Source organism: Oryctolagus cuniculus, chromosome 13 (assembly GCF_964237555.1).
Source record: "Oryctolagus cuniculus chromosome 13, mOryCun1.1, whole genome shotgun sequence".
Lineage (NCBI taxonomy): Eukaryota > Metazoa > Chordata > Mammalia > Lagomorpha > Leporidae > Oryctolagus > Oryctolagus cuniculus.
In genome coordinates, this window is record NC_091444.1 from 16,388,224 (window position 1) to 16,403,640 (window position 15,417).

General features: G+C 50.4%; 1 long non-coding RNA gene across 3 annotated transcripts in view; it reads right to left on the reverse strand.

The window, feature by feature from the left end:
- LOC108178227 (uncharacterized) overlaps window positions 1–15,417 on the reverse strand; it is a 159,331-nt gene that overhangs the window by 52,578 nt on the left and 91,336 nt on the right. Inside the window, exon 1 of one of the 3 annotated variants that reach the window (XR_011381249.1) lies at window positions 4,052–4,644. This is a non-coding gene — a long non-coding RNA (uncharacterized lncRNA). Of the gene's footprint in view, window positions 1–4,051; window positions 5,131–15,417 lie in introns of those variants that run through there. The other 2 variants (XR_007909846.2, XR_011381248.1) reach the window with 2 other exon arrangements.

Below are 15,417 nucleotides of genomic sequence, written 5' to 3' on the forward strand. Positions count from 1 at the left end.
TCAGACGGATACAGGTGTCAGTGCAGAGGTATAGATGCCCTCCGCATCTTTCTCTTGCATAAAGAATAGTTTGAAACAGACACTCAAAGGCTACGTGGTGATCTTTGGATTCGCTGAAAAAAGTTAGAAATCAATGGCTTCACTGAAGATCTTTGGGAACAGATTTTTATACAGCCTGGTCCAGAACTTTGTCTTTTTGGACACCCACAGATTAACAAGGAACCAAAGTTCGTATCCATCCAAAGACGACTCTATGTGAATGCTGCCGGCTCCTCCCGCAAGCCATGCAGTTGTCATTCGGCAAAGGCACGTCCACTGCAAGGCATTCGTCTCAGATCTGTAAAACGTCCTTGCAAGGGGACTCCTTAGAGACCTGCCAGCTCCCCGACTCCAGAATTGCACAGAGACACAAAATGCCACGGTTTTCTAGTCCAGCAAGACCACACAAGGACTCCTGTGCACTGGATCTGATCCATTACCCACCCGGGCCCTGGGACCGTGTAGATGGAGAGCAGAGCCGAGCCTCCCAGCGGGGTCGGGAGGCGGCGTGTTCGCTTCCTACACACTGAGCACATTCCTTTCCTTTTTCACTTTCTAACGACGTGTGTGTCGGGCAGATACAGACAATGGAACTCGGCACTTCTCAGCCTCCCGTCGGCACATGCCCTCCCCGGAACGTGGCGGTGCGCACGTGTCAACGCTGCTGAGGCCAAAAGTGTTCTCCCCAGGAAAAAGCTGCGGCCAGGCCTCGCACATTTCCCCAGGAACTCGAGTCTCTTCTTGGCCTTCCTTCCTGCTGGTGCCACAGCTTGTCACCAAGATAACTTGTTTATAAGAGCGCTCGGCTCAGTTACCGAAAACAGGCCGCACGTGCTCCACCTGGGGTGCGATACAGGAGAAACTGCCAAGGGAGAAGCCGAGTTCCATCGCGGAGGGCCACTGGGATGCAAGCCTGCCCCCCCCTCCCCCCCAGGAATAGTTTCGCTGTGAAGACGACAGCCTTTTTTTTAGTGTGCTGTCATCTCACGATAGGACATCGTTCCTGGAGTGAAGGTCATACTCCTTGCCTGCCCTTACTGTGTAAATACAGCTGGCACGTCTGCTCAGAGCCACCCGGTCTGTGTTTGCTGTCCATACACTGCCCCCTTGCAATCGCCAAACAAGCCTGGCATGTGGGAACCGTGAACCTTGCTCAGGCGACTCCCCCACCCAACCCCCCTGCAGCGCTCCGTCTCCATCCTTGGCCCCGCGACTGCAGGAGCCCCCCTCCCCCCGCCGGCCCACCCCGTGTAGGGTGGACACTTTCGCTCTCCGTTCCCACAGTCCACCGCACTTCCCCCTTTCAGGCCATTCATCACCCTGCACTTGGATGTCCGCTTCCTTCTCCAGCTGCCTCCCGGGACTGCGGCTCCTGGGAAGAGGCAGGGACCCTGTCCTTCTTATCACCACACACACACACACACACACACACACACACACACACACACGACAGCATCAGCACGCTGTGGCCATGCCGACTGGGTCTTTGTAGGAGGAGTGAGTGAACGCGCTCTTGGAAGTGTCTAAGCATTCCCAGAGCACCCACGGCCCATGCCAGGATGCAGCCCCGCACAGACAGCAGAACTGGCTTCTTCCAGTCCTTTCCTGCCGGCAGCGCCGCTCCCCAGGTCTCAGCGCGGCAGGATGCTGTGTGTTATCCACATATCAATGTAAAGGTCACCCCTCGGAGCAGCCTCTGCTGGCCATTCAGCCTAAATGATCTGAGCGCCTGATGCCACTCTACCTGCTACCCTTCCCGGCGCCTGGCTGCTGGTACTACCCGGTCTTGTGACCACCAGCTGTTTCTGATTTGTCATCCCACTGCTATTCGAAGCTCAATGAGGACGACAACCTTTTCCGCCTTTACAGCCTCAGACTGAAACTTCGCCGAGACACAGATGTTAAGTGAATGGAGAATCCGATGATCTAAGTGATTCAACACCCAAGTCAAAAGTTATCATGAAAATATTTCAGTGTTTCAGAATCAGCTGGGAGAGCCCCTGGTTGACATGACCTTGGCGGACAGTCTCAGCGTGCATTTGGGGCTCTCGGTATCCTGCAGTCACCCTGGAGTCTGCCAGGACCAAGACACTCTGGAAAGAGGGACCGACCTCCAAGTGAAGGGTGGTGCCTGACAGGTGTCGGCTGAGGAGCTGGGCTGGTGGCGGGGAAGCACTCCTTGGGCAATGACTGTCCTGCCTGTACCTAAGCACATAAGGACCCAGTGTGTGCCCAAGGATCAGTATCAAGAATGGACAAGGTTCTTGGCAAGAAGAAGATAAATTTAGAGGTGACCCAAAGGAATTTGAATTTTACCAGAAATACCATGAATCAACCGCAGGTTAAAATTTTTGCACCTCTGGTTGGTTTCCTGAATCTTGTAAGGCATAAGCCCAATGCCTAGATGAATCTGCATCCCGCTAGGGAGACAGTGGCGACCCCAGGGACATCTTCAGGTTCTAAGCCCAGAGCAGCACCTAACAGATCCTACGCATGAAACCCCTGCTCCCAGGGCCATCTTTGACCAACAGAACACATCGCTTTTAGGGCTGAAGGCGCAATGTACCTCTATCCTTCCAAGAGCATCCAATACCCCTGAGAGCACAAGGCACAGCGAGTCACCACCACATGGAGCTTCTAACAGTCCAGTTAGATGAGGGATGCTACACCAGTGCCCCAGGTTTGAATCCAAGCTCCTCCTCCACTTACTGTGTAATCTTGGGCACTTTCCTTAACCTCTAAAAGCCACCATTTTCCCATCTGTTACAGAAAAAGGGAATAATACCACCTCAGAGGTACTGGCAGGAGTAAGGTCAATTTACTCCATTTGTTAAAACCCTCAGCACAGAGAAAAGATTCCTTGGTTATTGGCTATCGCAATTACTGTCGTCACACACAGACTAGGGAATCGTGGCTCAAAAGTTTCAGTTATGTGAATCTGTTTACAAAACAGCTACCAAAGCTCAAATTGCTACATGAGAGCTCTTTGCCACGCCTGTTTTAAGAAATTGCTTTGAAATTTTCCATGTATAAGCTAATATGGCATGCTATTAACAACATGTTATTGCTTCTCTAAAAGGAATTATATTGTATATCCGCAGGATGAGACTCCCCACTCCTGGGCTATAATTAGTTCGTGCTCATTGAATAGCAGTTGCACAACTTCCTAGTAATTTGCTGGTATCCTAAATTATAAGGCTGCTTTTTGGAAACGTTTTAGCCTGCATTACTCTTTCCTCTCAGCCTCTTTTAAGTCTGGATCTCCCAAAGCAGAGTGAGAATTCAGTTTCTGTAAATCAGAGAGTAGATTCTGAAAGCACCCAGCTCACTCTTCTAAATTTCACCAACAAGGGAGACAGAAAGGTCATGTGTCAACTGAGAACTAAGGCCAATGAGCCCACACGGAACTTACTCTCCCAAGGCTGTGTGTTTCCATACCTTCTCAGAAACACAGTTGCAAGAACTATCATTAGTTTGTGATGATATTCCATGATGTTCAATTGATTATCAACAGATTGATTAGGCACAATGTGCACAGTTGAGCAAGAAAATTTAAATCAATGGCAAACACTATCTGATGGGCTTTAAAGGGGTCAGCACCGCTTTTTAATAAGAAGAAAGGAATGCTAGGTTTGGTGTTATTTTCAATGCTACTGAAAGAAAACAGACCTTTAAAATCATAGAGACATTAGGAAATGAAAAGCAGAACAGTTATTTTTTAAAAGAAAATAGTATCTTATATACAAGTGAAATACATTTGCATTCGCTTAGGACATTTATAATCAATCGATACTACATAAATTATAGGGACTGCAAATTGAGCAGCAACTGGTTAACAATAGGTAATCTACTCTATTCTGTAATACGGTATCAGAAACATAACCAAAGGCGTAGCCTCAAAAGGGCATCTGGTGCCAAGCACACTGATTGTCATATCCAGTCTGCACCCTGAGAACGTATCTGATGCATTTTCATGATATTCAGAAAACAGATGGACAACGGAATACATTACCACATCAGCTGGAGGTGAGTGCCCCTCACTCCGGAGGGTCAGCCGCCTGCTCAGGAGAAAGCCACCAAGGTGGTGAACGGGCTCCTTGCTCTCATTTGTTCTGCCATCGACTCCACTGTACAAGTTTTATTTCCATTTTCTTATCCGATTACATCTTGCTCAGTTCCTCATTACAATTTATAGCAAACTTTGCAGAGCTTTGAGCTGTGTCGTCTTATTAAACATTTATGAAAAATCAATGGTGCTCCACGCACCGCGGTCAGGGTGAGTAGGGAAGTCCACTCGTCCCCAAATCCGGCGACAGAGACTTGACCTGAAAGAAATTTTCATTTTACGAACCAGGGTCCGAGACATAGGGCATTTTTTCCTTTTTCTAAACTACGGCATTTCAAGAATTGCAACCTTGTGAAAATGAGCCTGAGAGGAAAACAAAAGAAGACGTTGTTCACCGTTTCTCTCTCTTTGGCTCCTCCCCCAAACAGGACATCATTCTCTGGACCCTGGAGAACCAGGAATCCAATGAGCCAAAAGCAGCCAGGGCGCTCGCTCAAGAAACAGAGACAGACCTGTGCCCACAAGATAGAGACACTGACTTGGAGACCAAGGGACAGGCCACACGCGGGAGCTCAGGCACAGGTGCCCAACTCCTCCCCCACCGCCCCCCTGTAGGGCTTTCTGATGGTTTGTGACTTTTAACAAGATCGCTGCTCATCACTTTGCCGATCAGCAATGCACTCCCGCCCTTCCTCTGCCTGTTCTCTAAAAGGCACCAGATCAGGAACCAGACGTGTTTTAGTTAAAAAGCCAAACCAGGGGCCGGCTCTGTGGCGTAGTAGGTTAAGCCTCTGCCACTGCTGCCCGCAGCCCATATGGGCAGCTGTTGGAGACCTTGCTGCTCCACTTCCGACCCAGCTCCGTGCTGGCCTGGGAAAGCAGCGGAGGATGACCCAAGTGCATCTTGGTGGGAGACCCGGAGGAAGCTCCTGGCTCTTGGCTTCAGATCAGCCCAGTTCTGAACATTGAGACCATCTGGGGACTGAACCAGCAGATGGAAGACCTCTCTCTCTGTCTCTCACTTTCTCTCTGTAATTCTGTTTCTGAAAATAAAAAATATTAAAATCTTTTAAAGCCAAACGAAAAAGCCAGAGGCAGTGTTTGGAATAGTGACTAAGATGCCACGTGAGAGTCCCGAGAAGTGCCTGGGTTCAAGTCTGGGCTCTGCTTCCGATTCCAGCTTCCGGCCAACACGCACTCTGGGAGGCGGCAGGGGATGGCTCCAGTCCCTGCCACCCACGTGGGAGATGCAGACAGTTCCTGGCTCCTGGCTTTGGCCTGACACAGCCTCTGCTGCTGTGGGCATTTGGGGAGTGAATCAATAGATGGAAGATCTGCCCGCCCCTCCCTCCCTCCCTCCCTCCCTCTCTCTGTGTGTGTCTCTCCATTTCAAATAATAAATAAATATTTAAATTTTCAAGCTCAAGAACTAGGTAAGGAACTGGGAGCAAAGGGCCAGACCGTGCACCCAGCCACCTGCTGGACCCCTCTGCGTAAGCGCCCTCTGGGATCCTCAAACTCATCTTGTCCAAACACCATCCCTTCCCCAGCCTCTTGCTCTGTGCCCTCTCAGTGCCAGGCACCTGCATTACGTGAGAGGAGCCCAGAACCCTCTGAGGTTCCGAATGTGGCTCCGCTCGGCACCCTCCCTCCTCTCCCCACCCTGATGCCCAGCTCCAAACACTGAGCTTCCCCACTGTTCTCTCTGCCTCCCCTCCTGGCCATTTAAATGCATGATGAACTCTGACACCACCATGATCAGCCTAAGAAAAGGACTCTGACTCCACACTCCTCTCCACCGAGGTCCTTCTGGGCTCCACGGGGACCAGCCACTTCAGAGAAGGGCCCAGTCCCCCGAGCTGGGGAGCTCAGCTTGCCCCCGGGCCCTGGCCACTTCCCACGTGCTCTGCCTGTGCCAGACCACACGTGAGATTGCCTCTCCACTGACAATGCTTGGTGAGCATACGGGCCACAGGCTCCTTACAAAAATGCCTCCCTCTTGAATGCTGGGCTCTGAGGACTTGAACTTGGATTCTGCTCAGCTCGAAAATGTGATAGCGATCAACCAGAAGCTCTGGAACCCACACACATTATTCTGTTGCCTCCCCTCTGACTTCTAAGGGCTCTAGTGAGCCTCCTGAGAGAGGGCCAGGACGCCCGCACGGTCCACCAGCAGCAACTCGGCGGCTCGGATGCTCTGCAGCTGGCTGAGGCACAGGCTCCCAAGAGGTCAAAGGGTTAAGACACAACAGATCCTACACAACAGGCCAGTTTCTGGGGCCGATGCTGTGGCGCAGTGGGTTAAAGCCCAGGCCTGCAGTGCCCGCATCCCACATGGGCGGACAGTTCAAGTCCAACTGCTCCACTTGCGATCCCGTTTCCTGCTAATGCCCCCGGGAAAGCAATGGAGGATGGCCCAAGTGCTTGGGCCCCTGCACTCATGGGAGAGACCTGGAAGACGCTCCTGGATCCTGGCTTCGGATCGGCTCAGCACCAGCCATTGAGGCCATTTGGGGAGTGGATCGAAGATATCTCCCTCTCTCTCTCTCTCTCTCTCTCTCTCTCTCTCTCTCTCTAACGCTTTCAAATAAATAAACACTTAAAAAAAAAAAGAGGCCAGCTTCTATTCACAAAAATGCAAAGAATACAAACTGGCAGTGGACAGACCTGGCTCCAGGTCCCTGCTCTGTCACTTAGTAAATGAGGGGACTTGGCTACAAAACTGAATCTCAGTGAACTTATAAGCGGTGGTGCTCCTAGGAGAACATCAGCACCACTGGGAAGACCGACAACCTCCAACAGCACCCGGCACACAGTCCAAGCTCAACAAGTGTAGGCTATTGCTAATACCAACACACGATCCAACAGGACTGGCTGCCACTATCATTATTCTCTGTATTAAACCCTTTTCCCGCCCTCTGCCTACGGCGCCGGCACACCGGGTTCTAGTCCCGGTCAGAGCGCCAGATTCTGTCCTGGTCGCTCCTCTTCCAGTGCAGCTCTCTGCTGTGGCCTGGGAATGCAGTGGAGGATGGCCCAAGTGCTTGGGCCCTGCACCCCATGGGAGACCAGGAGGAAGCACCTGGTTCCTGGCTTTGGATCAGCACGGTGCGCCGGCCGCGGCAGCCATTGAAGGGTGAACCAACGGCAAAGGAAGACCTTTCTCTCTGTCTCTCTCTCTCACTGTCCACTCTACCTGTCAAAACAAAATTAAAAAAAAAAAAAAAACCCTTTTCCCACTCTGAAGCCTATTTTCTACATGAATTTTAGAAGACAAGTCTACTCAACTTAATCAGTCAAAAATTAAGATGCATTTTCAAAACCACCCAAGGATCTCCGGCCGCTTCCCAGGATTCGGGCTTCGCTTTCTTTTCTTCCCACTTCCTTTGGGGATTCTCATCCACTTCTTACTGCCTGCCCGCCACGTTCCTTCTCCTGAGCGAATGCCATTCCCATTGCACTCTCCCTCCAGAACTCACTTCCGGAGCAAAATCCCACTGCAAACTCGAGGTGGGCCCAACCTAGGGCACCCTATCCGCTTCACCACCGACCGGTCCCAGCACCTGGTGATCGCGCGGCTGGGGATGGAGCCCAGGGGTGATGCCGCCCGTCATGGCCAGTGTTTGAGGAGAGGCTTCCGTGCCTTGTTCTCTCTAGGGGGTTCACAGCAGGGTCGCTCGTTTTGTGGGCACTGAGGAATGTGCCCCTGGCTGAGGCTGCCAGTCATCAGCCAGAAGCCAGATGAGAAAGTAGCACAGGGGCAGGCAGAGCCTAGACGGAGGACCTCAGAAAAACAAGCCTCGCCCCGCCCGCCTCTGGGCCTTTCCGTCTTCCCGAGCTGATAAATCGCTCGTTCTCCGAGTCGGGCTGAGCTGTGTCTCCGCAGTCACCGGCAGCTCCGAGTGTTCTGACTGACGCATATGGCTTCAGTCACCTCCCATAGGCTGATGAGCTCCACTGATCTCCCCAGCAAGGGTCTCCTCCCCGCACCCCAGACCCAGACACTGCATACCAACTGCCACTCTGCCAGTATGTCAGTTCCTCTCCTCTCAAAACCTTGCTCCCACTCCTCTATTTTTTTTTTTTTTTTTTTTTTTGGACAGGCAGAGTGGACAGTGAGAGAGAAAGACAGAGAGAAAGGTCTTCCTTTGCCGTTGGTTCACCCTCCAATGGCCGCCGCGGCCGGCGCACTGCGGCTGGCGCACCGCACTGATCCGATGGCAGGAGCCAGGTGCTTCTCCTGGTCTCCCATGGGGTGCAGGGCCCAAGCACTTGGGCCATCCTCCACTGCACTCCCGGGCCACAGCAGAGAGCTGGCCTGGAAGAGGGGCAACCGGGGCAGAATCCGGCGCCCCGACCGGGACTAGAACCCGGTGTGCCGGCGTCGCAAGGTGGAGGATTAGCCTAGTGAGCCTCGGTGCCGGTCTTCCCACTCCTCTATTTTCAGCTGATTACCACCACCCGCCCACCCGCCTGCCCCCTGGCCAGAATCCACAGAGCCATCGCTGACCCCTTCCTTGCTTTCAGGAATCATCTCCCTGCCGACCCCCAGGTCCAGTGCGTCACCAGGCTCAGTTGCTTGTCCCTTCCACGTCCCCGTGATGAGACGCCCTCCACCCCCCCTGCCATTGCCTTAATTCTGCCCAGATTAATACAAAATTCCTGCCTGGGTTCTCACCATCCAATCTGAGCGCTGGCCAACCGTGTGTGCCAAACCCTTTGTGAATTAACTTATTGAATCTCCACAACACTCTGAGTCACAGTTATCCCCAGTGTCTAAACAGGAAACAGACATTGAAGGTGAGGATAGACTTAGACCCTCCCCCCCCTCCCCCGCCCAGTGTAGTCCTGACCCACCAAACAGCCCCTCTTACATCACATCACTGGGTCACCTAGAACCCTTCAGGGGCTCCCATTTCGCTTAATGAGGCTTCACAATCCAAGCCCTGCTTCGCTGGCTGAACCCCTTTTTCCCCTCCTGTGCCCCTCCCTTTTTTAAAGATTTATTTTATTTATTTGAAAGGCAGAGTTCTAGAGAGGGAGGGAGAGACAGACATATAGAGTGAGCTTCCATCCATAGGTTCATGCCCCAAATAGCCACAATGGCCAGGGCTGGGCCACACCAAAGCCGGGAGTCAGAAACCTCTCCTGGGTCTCCCACGTGGGTGGCAGGGGCCCAAGCACTTGGACCATCTTCTGCTGCTTTCCCATGCCACAGCAAAGAGCTGGATCAGAAGTGGAGCAGCCGGGACTTGAACCAGCATCCGTATGGGATGTCAGCATCACAGGCAGCAACTTAACCCACTGTGCCACCACACTGACCCCGCCTACACTGCATTCCTGCCTTCATGACTTTATAGAGGATTTTCCTTTTGCCAGAAATTTGTGTTCCAGATTGTGCTCATCTGCAGGACTCACTTCCACTCGTGCTGCAAGACGCAGCCACACTGCAATGCCTGCCCAACACTTCCAGGTATTAGAAACCAGCCTTGGCCGGCGCCGGCACCGCGGCTCACTAGGCTAATCCTCCGCCTGTGGCGCCGGCACCCCGGGGTTCTAGTCCCAGTTGGGGCTCTGGATTCTGTCCCGGTTGCCCCTCTCCCAGTCCAGCTCTCTGCTGTGGCCCGGGAGTGCAGTGGAGGATGGCCCAAGTGCTTGGGCCCTGCACCCCATGGGACACCAGGAGAAGCACCTGGCTCCTGGCTTCGGATCAGTGCAGTGCGCCGGCTGCAGCGGCCATTAGAGGGTGAACCAACGGTAAAGGAAGACCTTTCTCCCTGTCTCTCTCGGTCCACTCTGTCAAAAAAAAAAAAAAAAATCAGCCTTTACCAGCTCATCCTGCTTTCAAGCTATAATGTGAGTGCTGTTGCCTCCCCATTAAACATGAGTGGCCCTACGCTGAGACTTACTCCACGGCGTCCCTAGTGGATGGCACACACACTAGGGCTCAGTAAATGTCTGTAAGCTACAAGAGTGCATTATACATGTGCACGTCCAAAGGGCAGGGAGTGCCTAGTGTTGGCAACCAGGTTAGGAGAACGGACCGCTGCTAAGAATTGACCTGTGAATACTGAAAATTATCACACAGCGTCTCACACTGAAGAAATGAAGTCAATGATTAAAAGTTTACTGAAAGTCTGTTGAGACAATGAGCACTGAATCAAGTAAGTTTTATAATAATCTTTACAACACAATTGAAAAGCATGCAAAGCGCAATAATACAAGACATAGTATACTCTTGCCTCCATGCAAAAGTTATTAGAGGGCAAGGTTTTCTCAAGAAAAGAATCAACAACCATCTTGGCATTGAGATGGGGAAGTCAAATTGAGTTAGAATGATTTTATTATCACAGAGAGGAATTGATCCAGTAGGCCAGTCTTCTGAAACTGATCACTCCATCCTGGTGGATCCTCCAAAGGGAGTACAATTTTTCTGACTTTAGCCTTGATTACCACGGGGAAAGGGCTTACAGGAGACGCTCTTCTGATGATCAAACATGTGTGCTGATGCGCCACACGGCATGAGCATGAGCCCCCAAGGACCCCGGTGTTTAGTCATTCCACGGCCAACAGAGTATCATGCCCCACTTTTATGGAGTTCTGTTTATAAATATGGCTGATTGTGCTGTACTCGCTCATACACTGAACTTTTACTGCCTTTTAATCAATTAGCCATGTAACACGGAATCGTGACAACTCACGAAGAATTTCTTTGAGAAAAAAAAGTAGGTAAGCAATATTGCCCAGATTCTAAATGTAAATAGTTTCATGCTATTGATAATGGAGAAATCTTGGTGCAATAAAGACCACTGGGAAAAAGGCCGTGTATACATCTAAAAATGAGGGAAAGTGATTTGAGCAAGGAACCCAACAATGCCAGAAGACCCCTTGCAAATGACAAGACTGTGATTACTAAATATGTTTTCAAGGTCAAGTAAAAACATAAACAATATTCCAGCTACAAGTGCTTAATTACATAGAATCTTATATTTGGTCTTGGACGTGTTTCAGCCCTAATCAAATAAATAAGGTACATTTTTAAATGTTTGCAAAGCTCTAAGCCTGTGTGTGTTTTTTTCCTCCTTTTGGCAATTACACTGGAATATACTGTACTCCCTGGACTTTTTATTACATGTTTTCTGTGATCACACTATATATCAGCTATGTTACAGGGAGACCCGGTGTCAGATTAATACAACTTTAATCTTGTGCTCTTTTATAAATCAGAGTGCAATATGATGAAAGATTTCTCTATCAAGTTCTATAAGGCAAAAGTGTTTCTCTTAGCGTAATAATTAAAGCAGCAGCTGCAAATATTTACGATCATAAAATAGAATCAAAAACTTAGAATACAGCTGTTAATAAGCAACAATTTTCAATCGAGATGTTCATTTTTGTCTGCTTGTAAGTGTACAAGCATTTATTTTACACACCTTATATGTTCAGTCCCAAAATATTTGAGTGGCATTTGATGTCCAGTACAGTGAGTGGGTGAAAACTGGAAATTGGGATGGAATTCAGCTTACCTAAAAATGGGTACTTTCTAAACAGTTAATAAGGGGCTGGCACCATGGCATAGTGGATGAAGGCACCGCCTGTTACACCAGCATCCCATATTCAAATTCCATCCAGTCCATCCACCTTGAGTCTGGCTACTCCACTTCTAATCTACCTTCTTTCCAACGTGCTTGGGGAAAGCAGTATAGATTGACCCAAATACTCGAGCCCCTGCCAGCCACGAGGGAGACCCTCCGGGTTTCAGTCTGGCACAACCCTGGCCATTGTGGCCATTTGGGGAGTGAACTAGTAGATAGAAGATCTCTATCTGCCCACCCCACCCATCAGTTGTTTTTGCCTTTCTTTTTTTAAAGATGTATTTATTTGAAAGTCAGAGTTACATAGAGAGAGGAGAGACAGAAGGGGGGGGGGAGGGAGAGGTCTTCCATCCGATGGTTCACTCCCCAAGTGGCAGCAACGGGCCGGAGCTGCACCAATCTGAAGCCAGCAGCCGGGTCTCGAACCAGCACCCATATGGGATGCCGGCACTTCAGGCCAGGGCGTTAGCCCACTGCACCACAGCATCGGCCCCTGTTTTGCCTTTCAAGTAAAGAGGGGCTAGTGTTATGGCACAACAGGTAAAAAGCACTGACTGCAACAGAGGCATCCCACATGGGCACTGAGTTCAGTCCTGGCTCTTTCACTTCCAATCCAGCTCCCTGTTGATGTAGCTGGGGAAGCAACAGCAGATGACCCAAGTGCATGGGCCCCTGCGTCCACGTGGAAGACCAGGAAGAAGCTCCTGGCTTCAGCTCAGTCCAGCCTTGGCTGTTGCGGCCACTTGGATAATGAACCAACAAATGGAAGACCTCTTTCTCTCCCTGACTCAGTCTTTCAAATAAATACAGATTTTTCTTAAGAATGGGTTAATAAATGGGGCTGTGCTGTGGCACAGCGGGTAAAGTGGCCACCTGCAGTGCCGGCATCCATATGGGTGCTGGTTCTAGTCCCAGCTACCCCACTTCCAATCCAGTCTCTGCTACGACCTAGGAAAGCAGTGGGAGACGGCCCAAATGCTTGGGCCCCTGCACCTGCATGGGAGACCCGGAAGAAGCTCCTGGCTCCTGGCTTCAGATCGGCACAGCTCTAGCCATTGTGGTCATCTGGGGAGTGAACCAGAGGATGGAATACCTCTCTCTCTGTCTCTGCCTCTCTGTAACTCTGCCTTTCAAATAAATAAATCTTTTCTAAAAAAAAAAAAAAGTAAAGAGTTTAAAAGAACATGACATTCATAACAGTGATTTTATGTAATTCAGTGTTTGAGGGGCAGGTGCTACAGCACAGTTGGTTAAGCCTGTGCTTGAAACATCTGCACCCCCTATCGGAGCACCTGTTCAAGTCCCAGCTCCTCCACTTCTGGTCCAGTTTCCTCCCAATGCATCCTGGGAGACAGCAGGTGATGGCCCGAGTGCTTGGGACCCTTGCCACCCACGTGGGAGACCTGGCGTTCCAGACTCCAGGCTTCAGCCTGGCCCGGCCCTGGCCGCTGCAGGCACTGGGGACTGAACCAGTAAACGGACAAAATCGCTTTCTGTGTCACTCAGCCTTTCAAGCAGATGAAAATACACTTTTTTAAATCGTTTGAAGGGTCAGTACGTTTTAGGAGGCACAGGAGCCAAGGGAAACCCGATTTCTGAGGGAGGACTCAGAAACAAATTCATCCGCAGTCTCTGACGAAAGCAGAAATCTCAAGCGCGCAGCTTCTCATCACGTATTTTAAACTTGAATTCTATCTAAATCTCAATTTTAAAAAAAGTATACCACACCCCCGAATAAAGGCAGGAGAATACAGAACAGGTCTGGCTGAACGGGATGATTTTCCAGCCTACAGTGCTGCAGGGGTGCCGGGAAGTGCCTGCTTCCCTTGGAAATGCCCCCTCCCACCAGGCAAAAAATAACAAATAAAAAAAGGGCCACGCTGCAGAATTGGATTTCCTTAGCTTGGGCTTTTGTCTTATTCTGAAATGCAAAGAACTGGAGGAAAAGGCTGACAAGTACACAAAGTGTCATTTACACTCGAGTGCGAACTAGCCGATTATCCTCTCTCCACTTTTGGTGAGGGATGGAGAGAAATGACGAAGAATCAGGACACTCGCAAGGCAGGAAGAGGCGAAATCAATCAGGAAGGTGCCCATCACCGTTCAGCTCGTTTGCTCAGTGTTGCGTGGGTGGGTACAAGACCAAGCGCCAGGATGTCCTCCACTGGTGAGTTCAGGTTTGCGTTGCTGCTAACCTCAGGTTGATCTCCAAAGGCCTGGAAGCAGTACACTTGGCATCCCTCGCCTCTTCTCCCTGCCAGGTTTGTTTTGCGAAGGTCACTTAATTGGTACTCTGGCTAACAGCTATAAGCGAACATTATCTTCTCCCAGATAATGATAGCATTTAGCATGTGCTAAGTAAAACAGGAATTAACAAAATTCCAGTGGCTTACTTCGATGATAAATAACGAGCCAGTTTAAGGAAGACATCTCCTGGGGAGTGCGGAAAAGCCTGCTGCTGACGGCAAGCTGGCCCGGATGTGCACCTCGGCCCAGGCATAAACAGGAAACAGGGCAGCCCGCGGTGCGGCGGCTCCTCTACCGTGGGCGCGGGGCTTGACCCCTGGCAAAAGCGAAGATCTCTGTCTGTTACATTTCATTGTCCGTCTTTTCAAACTCTCACCCCCAATGGCCCCGAGATCTCGCTGAAACACACGACACACACCGGCAGCTGGTAAAGCGATCTCCCTGGTGCAAACCACAGAGGTGCTGGATGTGCCTTCGCCGCACACACAACACTTGGCGCACACTTGACCGAGCTGTTAGCGCTGTCAGCCTCTTAAACACTCTCTACAGAGGGCTGCCCCATTCCCCGTGCATCCCGCTGTCCTAGGTCGGCATTCAATGGACAACCGATTTTTCTTTAAATGTCCACACAGCAGCTAGCACTTGGAACCTCCTGGAACAGTGCTAAGAAGGCCTACACTCCTATAAACCCACTGCTCACCACAGGTACCGAAATGACCGGATGTACCAGAACAGTTGTGAAGATGAGAGTCGCCCCACGTGATAGAGGTGGACCCTGTTTTCTGTGCTCATAAAGAGTTGCACGTCATTCCTGTCTGAGGACTCCCCAGGCCACCAGGAAAATTCTGCTGTGCCGTGGAAGAGGATTTGTTCCGTACCCATTTTTTTTTTTTAAGATTTATTTATTTATTTGAAGGTCAAAGTTACACAGAGGAGAGGCAGAGAGAAAAAGAGAGATGTCTTCCCTCTGATGGTTCACTCCCCAATTGGCCACTACGGCCGGAGCTGCGCTGATCCGAAGATCTTCCAGGTCTCCCACGTGGGTGCAGGGGCCCAAGGACTTGGGCCATCTTCTACTGCTATCCCAGGCCATAGCAGAGAGCTGAATCAGAAGTGGAGCAGCCGGGTCTCGAACCGGCGCCTGTATGGGATGCTAGTGCTTCAGGCCAGGGCGTTAACCCGCTGCACCACAGCGCCAGCCCCTCAATACCCATCTTGATCTTAACCCAGAACAAAATTCAATCCTGGAGAAAGGAAAGCCAACGAATCATATTTTTTAAGCACTGGAGTTCCATCACTCAGACCACCCATCTTTTAGAAGGACGTCATTACAAACTTGGGCACAGTAACTTAAAAAAAATTGCACAATTATTTTTTTAAACATGTAAAATTTAACCCAGATAAAATTATATCACAATTACCTGTTTATATAGATAATATTTTAGTTATTGAGTACGCACATAGCAGGGT